This window comes from Tachypleus tridentatus, chromosome 7 (genome assembly GCF_004210375.1).
Source record: "Tachypleus tridentatus isolate NWPU-2018 chromosome 7, ASM421037v1, whole genome shotgun sequence".
In the NCBI taxonomy this organism is placed as follows: Eukaryota; Metazoa; Arthropoda; class Merostomata; order Xiphosura; family Limulidae; genus Tachypleus; species Tachypleus tridentatus.
This window is the reverse complement of record NC_134831.1, coordinates 52,971,792-52,990,616: the sequence shown is the minus strand read 5'-3', so window position 1 is coordinate 52,990,616 and position 18,825 is coordinate 52,971,792. Positions and strand designations below refer to the sequence as shown.

The 18,825-nt window shown below is 33.2% G+C and overlaps 1 protein-coding gene across 9 annotated transcripts in view; it reads right to left on the bottom strand.

Moving 5' to 3' along the window:
• LOC143255662 (uncharacterized) overlaps positions 1 to 18,825 on the bottom strand; it is a 76,065-nt gene that overhangs the window by 36,232 nt on the left and 21,008 nt on the right. For 2 of the 9 annotated variants that reach the window (XM_076511690.1, XM_076511698.1), the window contains exons 2-3: positions 16,459 to 16,605; positions 1,813 to 1,888 (exon numbers count right to left, since the gene is read on the bottom strand). The gene's annotated coding sequence lies outside the window, so the exon portion shown is untranslated. Of the gene's footprint in view, positions 1 to 1,812; positions 1,889 to 9,076; positions 9,198 to 16,458; positions 16,606 to 18,825 lie in introns of all 9 variants that reach the window. The other 7 variants (XM_076511696.1, XM_076511697.1, XM_076511691.1 and 4 more) reach the window with 6 other exon arrangements.

Below are 18,825 nucleotides of genomic sequence, written 5' to 3'. Positions count from 1 at the left end.
TGTTGTGGGTCCATGTTTTGCAGTTACGTTACCGCATCTCACCCTGTATTTTTTGTAGTTACGTTACTGCATCTCACCATGTATTTTTTGTAGTTACATTACTGCATCTCACCATGTATATTTTGTAGTTACGTTACTGCATCTCACCCTGTATTTTTTGTAGTTACGTTACTGCATCTCACCCTGTATTTCTCAACCTTTCTTAATTCCTATTCCTATATCCTTCTGTCTTGTCTTATGCTCTTTCTAGTTGTCCAAACATCTGTCTAAAATAATGGAAAATATTTAATTACCAACGAATGAATATAATAAACGTTATATAATATGAACGTCAATTCTTTGTCAGCTAGATCATTACATTTAACTCGAATATTCTGACATTTATAAATCGTGAATAACAACTACATTAAAAAAACCAAAACGAATTAGCATGATAGTGAATAATGGAGAAAAATGAACGTTTATAACAATAACAGAATGGTTATAAGTACAAAGAAACATATTAGAAAAAAAAAGCGCTTTATTATTTTACTAAAATGTCAAAGGTAAACAAAGTTGGCATTTTACGTTCTATGTTTTTACGCGCATGAATACACTGTTGTCACGCAACATCCGATCGTGATAAAATTTAAGTGGCAAAAGACATCATGTACACTACGTATCATGAATACTGCAATAGTTCTTCCAGGAAGACAGGTAAAGTAATAAACACCGGAAATGCTACACACCCGTGAGATACTGAATAGAAACATTAAAGAGCTCGAAGTAAATAAAACGTGTCCGTAAAACACTTGAAGCATTATGTAAATTGTTTTGACGCGGATGGTTTGTTTGTTCAATTCCTTGCAAAGCTATCTTCGTTAGCCGGCCTTAATTTGAAATGGTAAACAAGAGAGAAAGTGCCAACAACCGCCAACCCTTTAGATACTCAAAGTGAATATTACGAGTTGACAACTTTTATAACACACCGACAGAGCTTAAGTGTGGTGCATAATTTGTTTTTATTCCATTTCTTTAATTTTTAAATATTTATTACTTTTTTTTTGTAGCAATCGGACGCAAGTGATGTTGTTTCACAACCAGCGGCAGTAATTGCGAAAATTCATCTTTATCATAGGGTTACCGTTACTTTGTTAGTTTGATCAAATATTTACTTCAAGTGACCAGGGAAATCTTAAGACCTCTCTCTTCCTTCCAACATTGACAGAAAAGAAAAACTGCAAACAAAACTCATGTGGACATCATAACCTGAAGCGACTTTCAGCCTACTTACTTTTGTGAAATCATTTTTTTTTCAGACCAATGACGTGATGAAAAAAAGTGTTTACTTGTAAATTGAGGTAGATATTTCTTAAAGTGCTTTGCTATAGTAGTTCTATGACTTATGTTAAAACCATTATGACAAACAAATTACGTACTAAATTTCATTCGAAAACTCAGGTAATAATTACCTCCTTAAATTTTAATATGTTACTTTGGTATATATAACTAAAAACAAACTTCGTCCAATATGAATAAATGTTTCACCAGTCATGCAAAAATGGTGACAGAAAAAAACTGTATCTCTTACCTGTCTGAAAATATAACATACATTTTTCAGTAAGATAACAGATATAGCAAAATGGCAAATGAGCTAAGATCTGTGAATAAATAACTATAAATTGCATCACAAAGAAAAATTAAATAAAATACGGCAATGATACAAAATACAATACGATGTACAATGTTTTGAAAATATTGTTATAAGCATTCAAACCAAAACATAACTACGCTTGTAGTTGAATGAATAAGTAAAATCAAATCCTCACTCACTCAGACAAGTTATATGTCTTTAAACTTTGACGCCATCTCTCGGGAACTTTCTAAAGATAGTCGTGTTAGCCCATTTCTGAAAAAAATAAAAATAAAAAACAACACTTTCCGCCGAATTGTACATGATTGAGAACTGAAAAAGATTCTAGAATCTACATGTTACATAAAAATATATGTAATGTTTCACAAAAGTATCTACATAAATCTGGTCATTTATGTATCCTATCCAATAGTATGTGATGTTTATGTCAATAAACTTGTAGTTGTTAAAATAACATGTCTAAACGATGCACTTAAGTAAAAATTAAAGTAAAATTGTACTGTTGAATGAGGTAAAAAATCAAAACAATTTCATCATTAATCCATTTTTCTAACTTGAAATATTTTATGAATTGTTTTTAAGTTTTTAAAACTTGTAAAAATAAATCGCATGGAACTAACTAATGTACATTAAACCTAACATAAGTAGCATGACTGACATGTACTTCATGATGTATGTGATTTGAAGACTGAGGTTCGCGCTTAAACAATAAGGCGAAATGTTTAATCAGTTCAGAATATTCGTCACATCGAGTTGGAGAAAGATGGAGTCCAGCGATTCATTTGAAAAGAAAATTGATGCTAACAATCTAAAGACTCAAATATGAAGGGCAAATACATTCTTTAGTAATGGAAAAGGATTTGTAATATATCAACAACTTAGAAAACAATCATCCAAAAAGAAATAATTTAACAACTATTCAACAATAATAACAACACAGAATAATACAAATAAAAATGATAACAATATTACATACAAAGAAATGCACTAATATAGAAAAAAAGGCAAAATACAACAACGCCTAGAAGTAAATGTTCAAAAAAAGACATATTTTTAAAAACAGATTAAAAAGAACAGTTCTAACTATGATTGTACTAATTTAGTAAGAACATTATGGATAAGAAATAAATAAAGGCTGCAGTAAAAAATGTCGTATATCTCATATACAATTATTACTAGAAACAGAACTGGCCGAAAGCCAAAGAATAATGTTAAAATACATAAAAATCAAACTCGTAAAAAACAACTAGATATAAATCTTTATCAACATAATTAAATCTTATACCTTAGAATTAATCCTGGCACCCTATTAACCAGGGTAAAATCAACAACTCTTGGAGAAAAATGATCTAATAGAACTCAGGGAAAAACAGTTACGAGGAGGAGTGAATAATTTAGCTTATGTGATACAGATTATCGATTAGTTCAGCCAGGTCTTCCTGGTCATGATAAAAATTGACGTACGTTCTCCAATAAGAGAACGTCTTTCCACTTGTTCTTTCCTAGTTTTAAATGCAAGTCTCAATGACACAGGAAGGTGCACTAGCCTTAGCTTCTGATACAAGTTTTTTGGTTTTTTTTCTATTGTTGGACAACAAATATTCCGTACATAGGCAACATATAGTAATAATCAGTGGCGTCAGGTCATAGTGCCCCAGGCCCCTCAAATGTTGTGGACGCGGTTGAAAAAATATAATTAGTTTTTGGAATATTGCCAATATGTTATTAAATGTTTTTAAATATATGAACATTTAAACAGTGAATGTTTAGCGCCACTGTGTATTAACTAAATGTAAGCTTTCAAGTTGAATTATGATCTTTTCATCAGACGAAAACATTGTAGAATATTTTCGTTATAATTAATCACGTGCACAGATATAAATAACTATTTGATATAACACACCATCTATTGTACGTTTGTTGGGTTATGACAACGTTATTTGTTGCTCATTATGTAACGTTGTAAATTACCTTTTAGTGATGAACCTACTAAACTGAATACTTAATTCAAACATACAATAACAGCAACTTTTACAGAAGGCTAGTAGTGATTTTAATAATTAAAAAGTTTCGAACAGCAACATATTAGAGCAATGATCTCGCTCAAATCCATCAAAGAAACCAAAAGAAAAACCAAATATTAATTATAAATATTAATAAGATGACATAGAAAGCACCGTGAAAAAATTTGTTTTGTTTGTTTTTGAATTTCGCACAAAGCTACTCGAGGGCTATCTGTTCTAGCCGTCCCTAATTTAGCAGTGTAAGACTAGAGGGAAGACAGCTAGTCATCATCACCCACCGCCAATTCTTGAGCTACTCTTTTACCAACGAATAGTGGGATTGACCGTCACGTTATAACGCCCCCACGGCTGGGAGGGCGAGCATGTTTGGCGTGACGGAGATGCGAATCTGCGACCCTTAGATTACGAGTCGCACGCCTTAACATGCTTGGCCATGCCGGGCCAAAACGCAAAGGGGACACCCGGGAATGAACCGGGGACCTCCCGTGAAAAAAAGACGAATCAGTTGTTTAATCAAAAATTCAAGGTTAACTAACTGATGCTCTAGACCTACAATGTTAGATGAAACTCCACCAATACAAAAAGACTAGTAAATTAAAATGCAATTAAATCGATAGAAATCTGTTTCTAATATATTTATCTTGAAATCTGAAAAACTTGCTGCGTTGAAATCAAATTCATTACTTACATCCAAAAAAGCACGAGAAATATTAAACTGGTAAATACGCTTAAACACTCCAATAGCCACAGTTTTGATATTAGACATTGTTATTACAACGTTTGTATTGACTTTCCTTCAATCTGTTACTAGTTTACAAACATTATTTACGTTCATTTGTAATGATTATAAATTCCTTTATTTCACACAAAATTCCAAATCTGTAATCTTTGGATTACATTTTGTATTTTCAAAACTGTAACTAACAGGTATAAGGAAATTAGTTGTTTAGTCTTCTTGTGAACCAATATTCTCGATCCCTGATACAGCTACAACTTCCTCAGTATTCTAATCCAATAAGCTTATGCCTTTCAGATGCTCCAGTTCTAATGTTAACCTCATCTGATAAGCTCATGTTCTCATTCTGCTCCAGTTTTTATGTTATCCTGGTCTAATATACTCGCGTTCTTTAGCTGCCGCTATAATGATGTTAATGTGGTCTAATAAGCTCATGTTTTCCACCTGCTTCACTTCTAATCCTATTCAAAACCCACTTCAAGTTAAGAATAAGATGACATTGTGATACCAGTGGACCATTTTCATATGTGTGCCTATACCACTGAAACTGCTCTCCTATTACGAGGTTTAATTTGAATAATAAGAATAAACATTTTCAACCTCATTTGTTTAATTCAAGTTCTGAGTTCGAGTATAACAAAGAAAAGGGTTTGCAGGATTTTTGGCAAATCACTTTATCACATGATATTTAACAGAATGGCAAAAGAGAATGGCCTAAGGCATTAGAAACTGAGAAAGGTTATAAAATGCACGTGAAGAGCTATCATAATACTACATTTATGGAAGCTTGGACAATTTCAACAGAAGTTTATAATGCTTAGTTAAGAATATGAATTAAAATATTTTATGGGTTTTAAGCAGAGACAGTGCAGACATAATAGTTTATATCTGTCACTGGATATTATTGTAATTAAGATATGGTTGAGCATAAATAAAACAACTAAAACAAATATTCATGGTTACTCTGAATCTATCTTACCTTCATCTCAAAATCAAATTATTTGTACCAATGTTGAGATTATTCATGAAGCTATTGTAACGTTAGAAGGCCTATTTACTGTTCCATCTGCCTGAACCCAGCGCCTGAATGTTGCAAACAAAACCAGCTTTCTTTTGTTGTTAAACATGTCAGAAAATTGTAAAATCAATTGAATATTTGCTAAATATTGTACCATCAGAAAGAAGGTTTAGTTAATTACAGAAACTTTGTTAAAAAGCTTTGTCTTTCATTTGACAAGCTGCGTGGACCATAGAAACGATGTTTGTTCTACTAATGCCTATTATCATACCACTCCAAGTGTTTAATTTGAAACTTAGTTTTGTTTTTCTGTTTGTATGTGTGACAACTTCTGGTTTCAGCCACACTGCTTTCATTTGTATATATAAATTTAAACAAGGTTTCCATCATTATGAAGGTTATATATTTATATGTATGTTTGCTGTTAAGCACAAAGCTATACAGAGAGCTAATTGTGCTATATCTGTCACCAGTATCGAAACCCAATTTTTAATGGTGGGAGCACTCAGACTTACCGCTGAGCCACCGAAGAGCTTGAATGTTCTAAGCATTGACTGCGTCTTATTTGCTTCACATACTAAAATAAACTACTCAAATTTTTTACATTATTAACAAAGAAGTGGTGTCTCTTGCCCTAAATAAAACTTTTCAGGAGCCAATATGGCTTATGCTATTGCTATACATGTGTTAAAAATTAAACTAACGACGCGATTCTCATCAAAATAGCGTTGTCTTGACCTTCAATTAATAAGTAGTTTATGTAATGTGGTCAAAATCGTTAAACACTACATTATATAAAATCAAAATTCTATAAAAAAGGGAATGATTATCGTGTTTGGAAAACAATAACTTGGATCATATATTTTATAAAACCGGACATTTTCGCCTGTTTTACAAACAGTACCTAAGAACTTTAAATCGTCACTGGACAGCCTTTTTGTTAACAACGTTTTCGGCCATTATCTCAATATCTGATAGGATCAGGAAACTATACAATTTCATTTTATTTATTATACTTAATCAGCTTTTATTTCTTGTTTGTCATGGATATAGTATGTAAATTAATATATAGAAGTAATAAAAATAGCTACCAATTAGTAATTAGGCTTACGTAATCGCGTAGGCTGTTTATCCATGGAATAGACAAGTATCTGATTGCAACAACCTTGCCATTAGTAAGTACTTTCATTTCATTCTCTTAGTTTACAGAAAATAGCAGCCAATTTTTATAATCCTTTAGGAAAAGTTTGTGAAACTTTAAATAAATAATTCATTCCTTTAATATTTAATAAACAAGTTATATAAATGTGATTATTATTATGATATTTTTATATGAAACGTTTCAGCATATGGCTGGTTCTGTACAAAATATTTCAACATATCACTGATTCTATCGCATATCGATTTTATCCATCTACTAATCTTTACATTTATTTCTATTCCTATAACTTAATGTTTCTTGTTATTTTTCTATGCTAATAATAACAAATTAAGCCAAACAAAAGTAATTAGAGGCATTTTATTATATATTTATAAACTGATGTTCCCACTTCTTTTATAATTAATATTCGATAGCTTCGTTATAACTTGTTCTGATGAGAGTCAAACAGAATATTACTCCTTCACTCACTAAACATCTCAGATGAAATGGTCATGCTACTGATATTTGTGCGAGTAACTAATACATGGTTCTATTATTCCAAAATGAATAACATCTTATGAACTGATGACAATTGTATCTACTGGAATGGTGACAGACTTAATCTGGTATACATATAAATTAAACCATTTGATAAAGGATTAAACAACTTTTAGTAATTAGGTGTGAAAATACCTTTATTAAGACACATGTCACTATCTCTAGTTAAATAAGAGAAAGAAATCTAAGTTGTTTGATTATGTATAAATATGACTGTTAAGGTTATTTCAGTAGTTTTTGGTTACATTTTATCGCTGGTCTTATCATAGTTTTGTTATTTTTGTTTTCAAATTTCTGTTTTTGAAGGTAATTGAAACATATGAAAATTATTGAATCAGCAACTAAAATTTCAAACGACAGGTTGAACTATTTTTGAAGAAAAACGCTTTTTACAAGAGAGGTAAATCAGGGACATAAAAATTAAACTATTTCAAGTAATCTAAAAAGTCTAATTTAAATGTGTCGACGACATAATGTTAAATTACGAAAACGTGTGATTTTTTTTCTACACCAATTTAAAATTCCAATCGAACATAAAGATAAATGCAGGATATCCCTATTTGCCAATATTCCGCTCGATCGCTGTAATCCCCGGATCACGTGACACGAGGAGCTCTCGTAGCTGCTACTGGATATATAAAAAGGAAACGGACTGACTAATGTTTCTTTTACAAAGCACGTGACTGTGGGAACATTTCTCATAATTATTACGATACAATTACTCTCCCCCTTCAGCTGCTTGACACTCAACAAATTCCTTTGGCAAAACTTGCACGCCTTGGTGGCACAAGGCGAAGATAAAAAAAATATAAGCATAACTGTTTTTTTATATGATTGTTAAAGCTATGTTTTGAAAGCTTCGTATAAATTACTTATTAAAATGTAGTTGCACTTACTGGTCTTAAGTTCAACACAGTAACAAAGTCTCAGTATGTGGGAAGGAGGAATAATTGCTTCGAATGCCCATTTTTATATATTTTTGTTTTCCTCTTTTTATTTATGTAGAACAACAAAGTAGATGTAAGCCAAGTTGGTGAATGGAGTGTGAAAATCCTTGTCGATATTTATCTCGCACATATTTCCCGATTTTCCTGATTGTTACGGTTCAAGGACAAGTTATATACTAAGCCACCTTCATGTATCTACCTTTCTTTACCTTCTCTTTGATTTATTCGCTATCAAGGTCATAACTTCCTTTAAACCTAGATTTTCGATACAATAATTATAATAAAAACATTTCTATAGACAAGATAGCCTAGCAACGCGAATGTTCCTCGTTACTAGTATCACATGACAATTTTAAACTTAGTCGAACAATACTGATTTATAAACACGCAAGTAGAAACACAGTATAGGCCTTGTTTCTATTAAAAACAAAAGTCTCGTAGTTTTATTCAAATCAGATAGCACTGGTTTTGAATATTCTACGGATCGTAAACATCTGTTTAAAATCTAGAAACGGCCATCGTTTCGGTTTCTGTTTTGAAACGTCGTCCAGCTTTAATTCCTTGGAAAATTCCCCAAAGAAATTAAATACCAACAAACGCATGCAGCTGAAACTATCTTTCCCAGCCAGCATAACAGTAGCATTCTTAATATAAAACACGATTTCTAACGTTAAAATTGTTTTAAAATTAGAACAACAGGCACATCATGTTTCCCAGTGGCACAGCAGTAAATCTGGTATCTTATAACTCGAAAAACTGGGTTTCGACATCCGTGCTGAGTACAACACATGTAGCCCATTCATAAGCTTTGTGCTTAATTAAAAACAGACACATCAATAAGCGTACGATAAAACGTAATTTTCGAAACAAAATAAAACCGTTTGTACAACAAATATCACGTGAAACATCGTTCAATATATTTAGTTTACAACTAACCTAGCAACCGTAACAGGTTGCGAAGCGTGAAACACATTAAGAAGAATAAAATACACTGTAACATTAAATAAATAATTTCTTACTTTTTTTCCGTGTCCGTCATCTGATATGATATTTTTTACACAGTTATTGTTTCCATCTCGTAAACTACTGAATGGAGTAATTCCTGCAGCCAAACGTGTTCTGTTATCTTGTTTCCGAAATCTAAACATCACATGAATAGTTTAAACATGTAAGAATTATCGAAACAATCATGGCCATCTTTTATTGATTTAAATAAGTAAATAGGCATGGAGGCATGTTGTCAAAAACAGATGTAACATGAACGTTCAGCACAGAAGAGGATAAACACTTAAGACAGGTTCAGCATGGATCCTAAGTTAGCAAAACGCTTGTAAACCCCGAATTTTGAAACCTCATCATTCTATGAGTTTTAGTCTATCTATGTGTTTTGCTATCAAAAAATACAACACATGTATAGGTCTTAATGTACTTTGTGTTTAACATGTTTCGACTGCCTGCCAAAGTTATCTAATCACCCATTTCCACAGTTCTACAGTATAAACACAAAAACAAATCATGTTTAGTTACTTATTCCATGTCTTAAAATGTTACGTCTACTCCTCCTGTCGGTATAAGCGACTCTTTTAATCAAAATTCTATATATATCATTTATGTCTTGCTCTAAATGGCGTCAGCAGGCATAGCCAACCAATACATCCACCATATACACCACACTATCCACAAGCTACCCAATATCTGGAAACATCTGGTGATTTCGATGACATCTTTGAATCTAGCTTTCATAAAAAAAAAAGCAAATTCGCAGAACTGTACTGTTATACGCAGAGTGAGTACTTTATACTAAAACAATTTTTCCACGTTGTCACTTCCATCTCTATCCTACGACCGTGTATCTTGACAATAATTCTGCAGCGTAGAACTCATTACAAAGGCTTCGTCGTAAGAAGGTCATGTTCAAAGAAAGCACACGTTTCCTTAGCAGTGACTTTCTAAAATCCACCTACTGCACGATGATGCTGATATCACAGGGTCTGTTTCAACATCCCCTTTGCACAAATATCCACAGATGACATGAATGGATAGTTTTGTAAAAATTATCGTGAATACCGATTTTGTAATTCAGCTGCTTGAGGGGTGCGAAAATTAAATTTACATATCGTGTAAGTAATTTATGTACATGTAACATGTGCTGCTTTTACAGACAGAGATCCATTTATACTGTTGTCTTGAACATGTGGACAGATTTTGCTGCTGAATTTTTTGTTCACGAATTCTCTTTTAGAAGAAATCCTAATTTGCTTACCATGATTAAGGTACGACTCGTGTCTCCGTCTTGGAACCTTTTAAATTTCCAGTCTAAACACCATCTTTGTGATCTGAGTGTATGAATATTTTGCATTAGAAATGACTGTTACATACCCTTCCCAAAAGTGAATTTTCGGTTGGTATCATACTATCTGTGAAATATCAAACAGTTACAAAATGTAGTTGTTATACACGCTATTTCCCCTCGACTTTATATCAGCTGTGGTTGTAACATGCCATTTTGATGTGAATAATTAAATTCTGTTTTGTTTGTTTTCGAATTTCGTGCAAAGATACACGAGGGCCATCTGAGCTAGCCGTCCCAAATTTAGCAGTGTAAAACTAGAGGGAAGGCAGCTAGTTATAACCACCCATCGCCAACTCTTGGGCTACTCTTTTACCAGCGATTAAGGGGATTGACCGTCACATCGTAATTCCCCACGGCTGAAAGGACGAGTATGTTTGATGCGATGGAGATTCGAACCTACGACTCTCAGATTACGAGTCGAATGTCTTAACCACCTGGCCATAAGATAGTGTTAATATATTCTACTTATCCCTCTTTCAAGTTTTTATCCTTAATACACATGAGATTTACTAAAAGAAAGATTGCTAGCTTTTCCATGTTGTATGAACATGAAGTTAGAATTATAAACACAGTTTATTTCAATAATGTGAATGATAACCTTGAAGTACAAAGAGGAATTACACATTCGGAAATATAGACAAAATTTATTTTTTCTAGGACAAAATATTTCACTCTAAAGTGTATTTTAAGACCTATTGCAAAAAATATAAATATTCAACCGTTAATGAAAACTGTACAAAACTTCTGGTTTATTGTGTGTTTGTGTGTTTGTTATCTTATTTCACCACGATTCACTAGTAAACTAAAATTTGTCTACGTGATTAGTCAGTCAGGCAAATATAAAAAGTAAATATTGCATAAAAATCAGCTTCATTCGGACTCTTGGTTAAAATGACTAGATTTTTGGAGCCGATATCTACCGATGATTTTATCCAAGGAATTTCTTTTCAATCACCAGATCATGTTTTAAAGAGGTTTTACAAGCACCACAAGAATGCTGTTTTTCATTTCTCTGTTCAGGGTTAGAGGCCAATGAAAAGGAAGGAAATAGCCAATCTTCTAACATGCTACAAGGACCCGGCCAATCGTTATTCTGTTATGACTTTCAACGAGGAAATGATTAGTACTTAAAATAAATCCCAGAGCAGGATTTAGTGTGATCTCGATTTCTTTCCAGCTATCGTGTTGTTATAGCTTTCAATTATTTTCCTCACTCGAAGTATGTCCACCTCTTATCCTTTTTTTCAAGTTATTTTTCTCTCAAGTTTATTTACTTTTACTTCATATATTGATGTAATCCATCTATGATTGTGTGCATTCACGTGTGTGTGCACGCGAAATATATCTTTTCTTTGCTATTGATATTTTCAAAATTTCTGATATTATACAAACAAATATAATTCATCTCATCTCACTTCAACTAACTGCTAGTTTATTTATATTTTGCGATAAATGTTTTAATGTAATATTTGCCAAATGATGTTAAAATCACATATTCTCCTTCACCATTATGCAAAACGCCGCCATTAAATTTATATCCTCTTCATCTCGTCTACAAGAAACAACAGTATCGTAAACTAAATGTAATTCTGTTACTTACAGCAGCACTTATTAGAACATAGACACAATATATAAAAAAGGTGCTTATGAAACAGAGGCTATATAGCGTAAGGACAGCTGCTCTCTTTCTCTTCACTCACACTTTCTTCTTTATATAATATTGGCAAAAATACCCAGCAGTGAACAGTGGCATAAAGCCTTGTGCCATAAGTAGGGACATAGATTACAATGAAAAGTCACTCATGCTTCACACGGCATCAAATTTCTTCATTAATTTGTGACATTAAACAGTAAAATTGAAATAGATGCTAAAATTAAACCGTCCAATTGCTTAGTCATTTAAATTTGAGTTTTCGGGGGTTCTTTTACCAAATATTGTCGATAATTGACTCACAAAAACTTATGACAATAGATATACCGAAAACTGGTTTATAAAACGAAAATATTGATCAATGTGAACTTTCTATAATAACTCGTACAATTCATATTTTCAGAGCAAATTGTGAAGTGGTTAGAAAAAAATGTAATTTTTTTTTTGCTACGAAATGCGTGATTTTACTTGTAAGTCCAAATTATTATGTAACCAAGTTTCGATTTAATAGATTGTGAACAGTTTCGCCGCCCGTTAGTACAGCGGTAAGTCTACGGACTTACAACGTTACAATGAAACGTTCGATTCCACTCGGTGGACACAACAGAGAGACTGATGTGGCTTTGCTATAAGAAATAAACACACGAACAATTCCACATTTACATTTTTCATGGCTTCCCTCAACGTAATGCAATTTATCGTATAAAACTGTATATAACCTACATTTGTATTATATTATACTAAATACATGTTAAAAGTATTAGTTTATTAGCAAATGCAATACTGCAAAGGTTATGAGCCCTGCAAACGACGAATCTAACAACTTATTGAGAAATTTTTATATGAATGTAAGCTTCAATCTACAAAACAAATTTATCTATCTACAGCTAAATATTTCTTAAGGCTGTTGCGTCCTCTGGCGGCTCACCAATTAGCTTTTAATTCTACTTTTAAATAGAACATAGTCTTTAGACTTTGTTGGTTAAAAGTAAAATTACACTGCCATGATTCGAATTTCTTCAGACATTTTTAAATGAAAATAGCCGTTGCTTTCGGAGTGTATCTAGAATATTATGAAATGTCGGTTTGCAAGTCTCCATCGTTTTCAAGTTATTTCTCTACTGGTATGAGAACATGTGCTTAGTATCATCGCAATAAGTTGTATGGCTCAGAAGGTTCTCTTTCGAAAGCACAGCCTTCTCTTTGCTGCTGAGGGCGTTGCTGCAAATTAGCTTAGGGTAAATTTTGGATCCTGTTACTGCCTAAAACATTATGTTGTGCAACTTTTTCCCAGTTTCATGGAGAACAGAACAGTATATCAATTTCACTCTTTAAGAATACACTTCCTGGGAAAGTCTGAGATACAAACATTGAACCAGAAGTCTATATTTTGACGGCATTATAGGGTTAAATAGTCAGGTATTGGCCGAGATTCACATATGCACAAACTATGGCGTCACAATTTATATCTGCTGTGTCACTGCAAGAGCAATAAAAGTGTTTTATATGAAACGGATTAACACAGTGTATTAATTTACATAAGGTGTGTTGATTTTACTTAGACACTTTAACAATATCTTTAGTCATCCAAATTATTAGTTGTTTTCAGTCATGAAAAGATACTAGATTTAACGAAGAATTTTAGGTTATTCTACATTTCCAAGCTATTTTCATCATAAGTTTGAAAAAATATTCTGATTAAATGATTTAAATTATTTTTGAGACTCAGTGGAAGACAACTTGGCATATTAGTGTAAAATACTGGCTTGGCTGCCTAAAATTAACATTATTTCTAGGGCAGAGTCTGGTCGGAGTTTGTCCTATTGCTTAGTGTTTTGGAATAAGATATGAGTATTTCGGGTTTGAGACGTGGTGTTACCAAATAAGTTCTAAACAGCCAATTCCTAATGGCTACCAATAACCGCTCCATACGGTGGGTGCCGCTGATTTGTTGCGTTCTTCTGGTCCTCAGTTCAAAATTATGGACGATTATACCTGAATCACATGGTTCTCTGACTTTGTCTCTTAGCCCAAGGTGAACAAACAAACGGTCTACAAGCGAGTTGAATCATTTTATGACACAAATGAGTGCATCTGGCATTAAATCTGTAGCTTAACATTTTAACGAGAATTTATAACTATAGTTCAATACTTTTAATACACGCTGAAAGCTTCAGTCTGCAGGAATTCACAGACGAACCATAAGCCACTATTTGCTTGCTCTGTTTTAAGGGGTTAAGTTTGAACTATAACTTGGAAAGCTCTTTGGATAGGACTGTGTCATCCAACCGTGAGTGATGCCCGGAGTATAGGAGATATGGCTCGCCAAAACAGTTTCTGGTAACTTATTTATCTCAAATCAATACTGGACATGATGTTTTCTATAACACGGTACATTGTAATGTTGAAAGAGGCAAGGTGTTTTCTGGTAGATCTCCATATATGTACAGAATCTATCATTGTTCAATGAGTCGTAAAGCAATTACAGCTCCCTTCTAAAGTCCATTTTATTTTAAGATTAACCCACATAATGATCCTACTCTACCATCTTTCACGGTTGGTATGACAGTCCTATCCAAAACATCTCAGAGCGTACCACTTTGAAGGGCTTCCAAGAGACAGAATAGAAAGATGCCCAAATGTCAACGCAGTTGGAGGTACCTTTAAATGGCATAATAGCCTTTTACACTAATAACAAACTTGTAGCTGCAATAATTATAAAAAAGGATAAGTTTTCTCCCTAGTATCTTAGAGCCTCAGCAAGGAAACATAACATCTCCACTTTTCAAGAAACCTCTCCATCTGCTTTCGGTAAAAAAGTGTAGAAAATACAAGTATAAAAAGTGAATATGATTAGGGCGAGATTTCCTTAACGGTGGTTCAGTGGTAAGCCTTGTAAAACTATAAATATGGATTCGATTTTGTAGCTTTGTGCTTAACAACAAAAACAAATGACAGGATTTGGACAAACTAGATTAAACTATAAAAGATGAAAATTTACTCATAGAGATACATGCAACGTTTCAAAAAATTTAGTGGATAAGATAATGTTTCGAAACAATCAGTAAATGTTCAGTAACTAATGTCAGCACTTTGGGAACCGGACTTTCATTGATTCCGGTTTATTAGAGCATGTTCGGAAAAAGTCAAATTTATGTAATTACAAAAGGCATGACTTAAGTGTTATATTTATGATTGTCATAAATCAATGTTTCCTTTATCTGTATAGAATTAGACGAACTTCTGGACTATTACTGAACAGTCTAATCTAAAACACTATTTTATATTATTTACATTTGTTATCAATAAGCCAAATGGGTATAGAGACATCAGTATGTTTTGTAAAAACAAAATGATATCATACGAATTGAAACAGCATAATGTCATTTTGAAATATTATTCTTTAAGATTATGCGTTCGTTGTTTCATGTTATATAACAGGTGCATATCTTAGAAAAAAAATCAGAAATATAAGATATTCAACTGGAACTTATTTAACATTGTGAATTCCTCAACTGGAAAACTAACACCATAAATCCTTTTCCTTTAAATGTTAATCCAAACACATTTATTTTTAGTCGTGGTTTATAAAGCCTTGTATATATTTTTTATTTCATGTTTTGTATGTGTTCGGTACAGTTATTCGTCAAAGTTATTATTTTGTTTTTTTTCTGTGTAACGGTGTCCTACCATTAGGGTTTGGTTTGTTTTGAAGTACGCACAAAGCTACGCGAGGGCTTTCTGCGCTAGCCGTCCCTAATTTAGCAGCGTTAAAACCAGAGGGAAGGCAGCTAGCCATCACCACCTACCGCCAATTCTTGGGCTATTCCTTTACCAACGAATAGTAGGATTTACCGTCATATTATAACGCCCACAAGGCTGAAAGGGCAAGCATGTTTGGTATGACGGGGATTCGAAACCACGACCCTCACATTACGAGTCGAGTGCCTTAACCACCTGGGCATGGTAGGGCCCTTTCATTAGGGAATCTGTCGACTTTCTTTTAATATATGATATATTTTCTTGCAATTATCTAAGCTAAATTACTATACAATTCAAAATATTACGTTGAGCCGTTTATATTATACGTATTTATCCAATTAGATAACCTCACTGCTGATTTGTACTGAGGTCTCTGGTTAAAAGAACGGAAAGTTCAATGCATGTTAAAATATCTGTTAAGCGACCCCTCAGTTAAAAGAAGCAACTAATGTAACAGGTAATGCAAATCAACTTACTGAAAATATCTATTTAACAAATACTTGTTTTAGACTTTCATTACCCCATTCAATTAGTACGGAAACACAGTCACATGAAATAATAGAAGAAAAATGTACAAATCAAACTTAAGAAGGAAATGAACTTAATCAAACTCCAAAGACAAGTACTTCGCTAACCTCTCTTCTTTCTTCCTTTTGTGAGACTCTCACACAACACTTCGACAAATAAGAATGCTGGCACAATACTTACACCACGCCCTCGCATGAAAGCACTATACAAGATGTCCGGCTGCTCAGACAACAGACTCATGGGCCAGCAACCTTCTGAAACAAAGAAACAGGAAATTTATCAAGAAAAAGTTTAGAGCAATCACCTAATAGTGTTAATTGTGATGTTGCTTATACGAGGGAACTGTGCCACTCCCGTGGAGTTAGCTCTTATAACAGACTTTGCTCTCAATGGATCATCAAGGCAAATGACACAAGTGGCACTTAACATTGCGAAACTAGTAGCGCGAAATCACAGGAGGACGTGAGCTACATAAAAAACAAGAAAAAACATGTTGCTCTCAGAATTTCTTGTCATCTGTTTGTTCTCCGCCTATCTATATGACTATATGTTAGTTATGTACCTATCTCTGGTTGAGTGTTTCCGAGTAACTTTAGGGCTATGATTCCGCTAAAACGCACACCGCAATTTGAGGCTATGGTTGCGCTAAAAAGTGACGGCCAACATCCATTATTCTTTCACATAAAAGTAGACCAAGAGTCGATGGTGGGTGCTGTTAACGGGTTGCATTCCCTCTATTCTATCAGTACAAATACAGGGACGAATATATGGAGACATCCTTTGTGTAACTTTGCGAAAGAATTCAAGAACAAATCTTATTTTTATCTATCAATCCGTTTGCTTACTTATCTATCTATTTATCCGCATCTCTCCATATCTTTAGTAATAGCAGATTGTAGAAATGACTTGCTAAATAAATATGTCAATGAACGAATGAACAATGAGTATTCAGTGTTCGCACTTGAATTGATTTCACGAAAACCTAACAAAACTGTTTATATAACCGCTTTCCTCAGTAATCAGTGACGGAAAGCATTAAAATTTCAAATGAAACTATTCGTCTAAATATATAAATATTATTTTTAACTGATGAAATTCGTAAGTATAAAAATATGATGCTGTAGAAAGCTTTTAAAAGGATAAAGCATTTTCTGTGCATGCAATCCACACATAAACTACATGGTAAAATCATACAATAAAACACCTAGGTTCTCATTCTTCGTTTCTTTTTCTTATATTTTATGTAGCTTATACTTGTAATGTGATGCTTTCTATATTAGACACCGTATCACACATGATTTATTAATCCTGTAAAAAAATGGCTTACACTGTCACATTCTGGTGTAAGTTATCGCTTCCTGTCACGTTATAATGTAAATTAACATCATCTGTCTTGCATGTACACTAAATACAAGATTAAAGAAAAGCATGTAGCAATGACTGCTACAGTGCTACACACAGCTAAAAGGATGCAATTAATTATATAAATAAACTTAAGTCAGAAGGCTCTAATCTAACTTCATGGTTATGCCTCATGGTTACTTCCGCTCCCACGAAGATCTTCCTATTAATGATCAGTTAGAACTTCATTTGATTAAACGAGTTCTATAATCTCGATCTACGAAGACAATGCGCATGCACAAAAGTTATTCAGTTATTCCTTTTTCAAATAAAGTGACTTCAGTTTGGCAGAGAAGCTGATAATGTATAGTACTTATACATTAAGGTTTTAAACAGATGTCTAAACCAGATGTTCAGTAACACTCTTTTCAACAATAATTTATCTTTAAAGTTTTATCTAATTATTATAAAAAGACACATTTTCTAGGTTACTTAAAGTTCTAATGACGATGTCATATAAACTTTTCCTGGCAAACTAATATATAAAAGATAAAGTACACAACCCTGTTTGGTGTTCAAAAAAGGGGAATTTATTTAATCTTTACTAAATAATATTAATTAATTGTTAAAAACAAACATGTCGCCCCAAACATGCTCGTTTTTTCATCCGTGGGGGCGTTATTATGTAATGGTTAATCCCACTATTCGTTGGTAAAAGAGTAGCCCAAGAGTTGGCGGCGGGTTATGATGATTAGCTGCCTTCCCCCTAGTCTTACACTGCTAAATTAGGGATGGCTAGCGCAGATAGCTCTCATGTAACTTTGCGCGAAATTGAAAACAAGCAAACCAAACGAAACGAACATATCGCTTCGCCTTATTTGATTGTACTGAGTGTAAACCTCCTTCAAAATAATTTAAGAAACACTGAACTGTTTTAAATTAAAAATGATGAAAAAAGTTGCTTTGAAAATAATCGAACATTTCTACGTTTGCCAATGCATTAAACGTGTATATTTAGGGTGTCTTCTTGGTTATTCAGATTTCGCTGCATTTAATTCTACTGTTTGCCCAGTTATCTCTAGGTAAACAGTAGAATTAAAAGCAGCGATATATGAACAATTAAGAGGGCACTC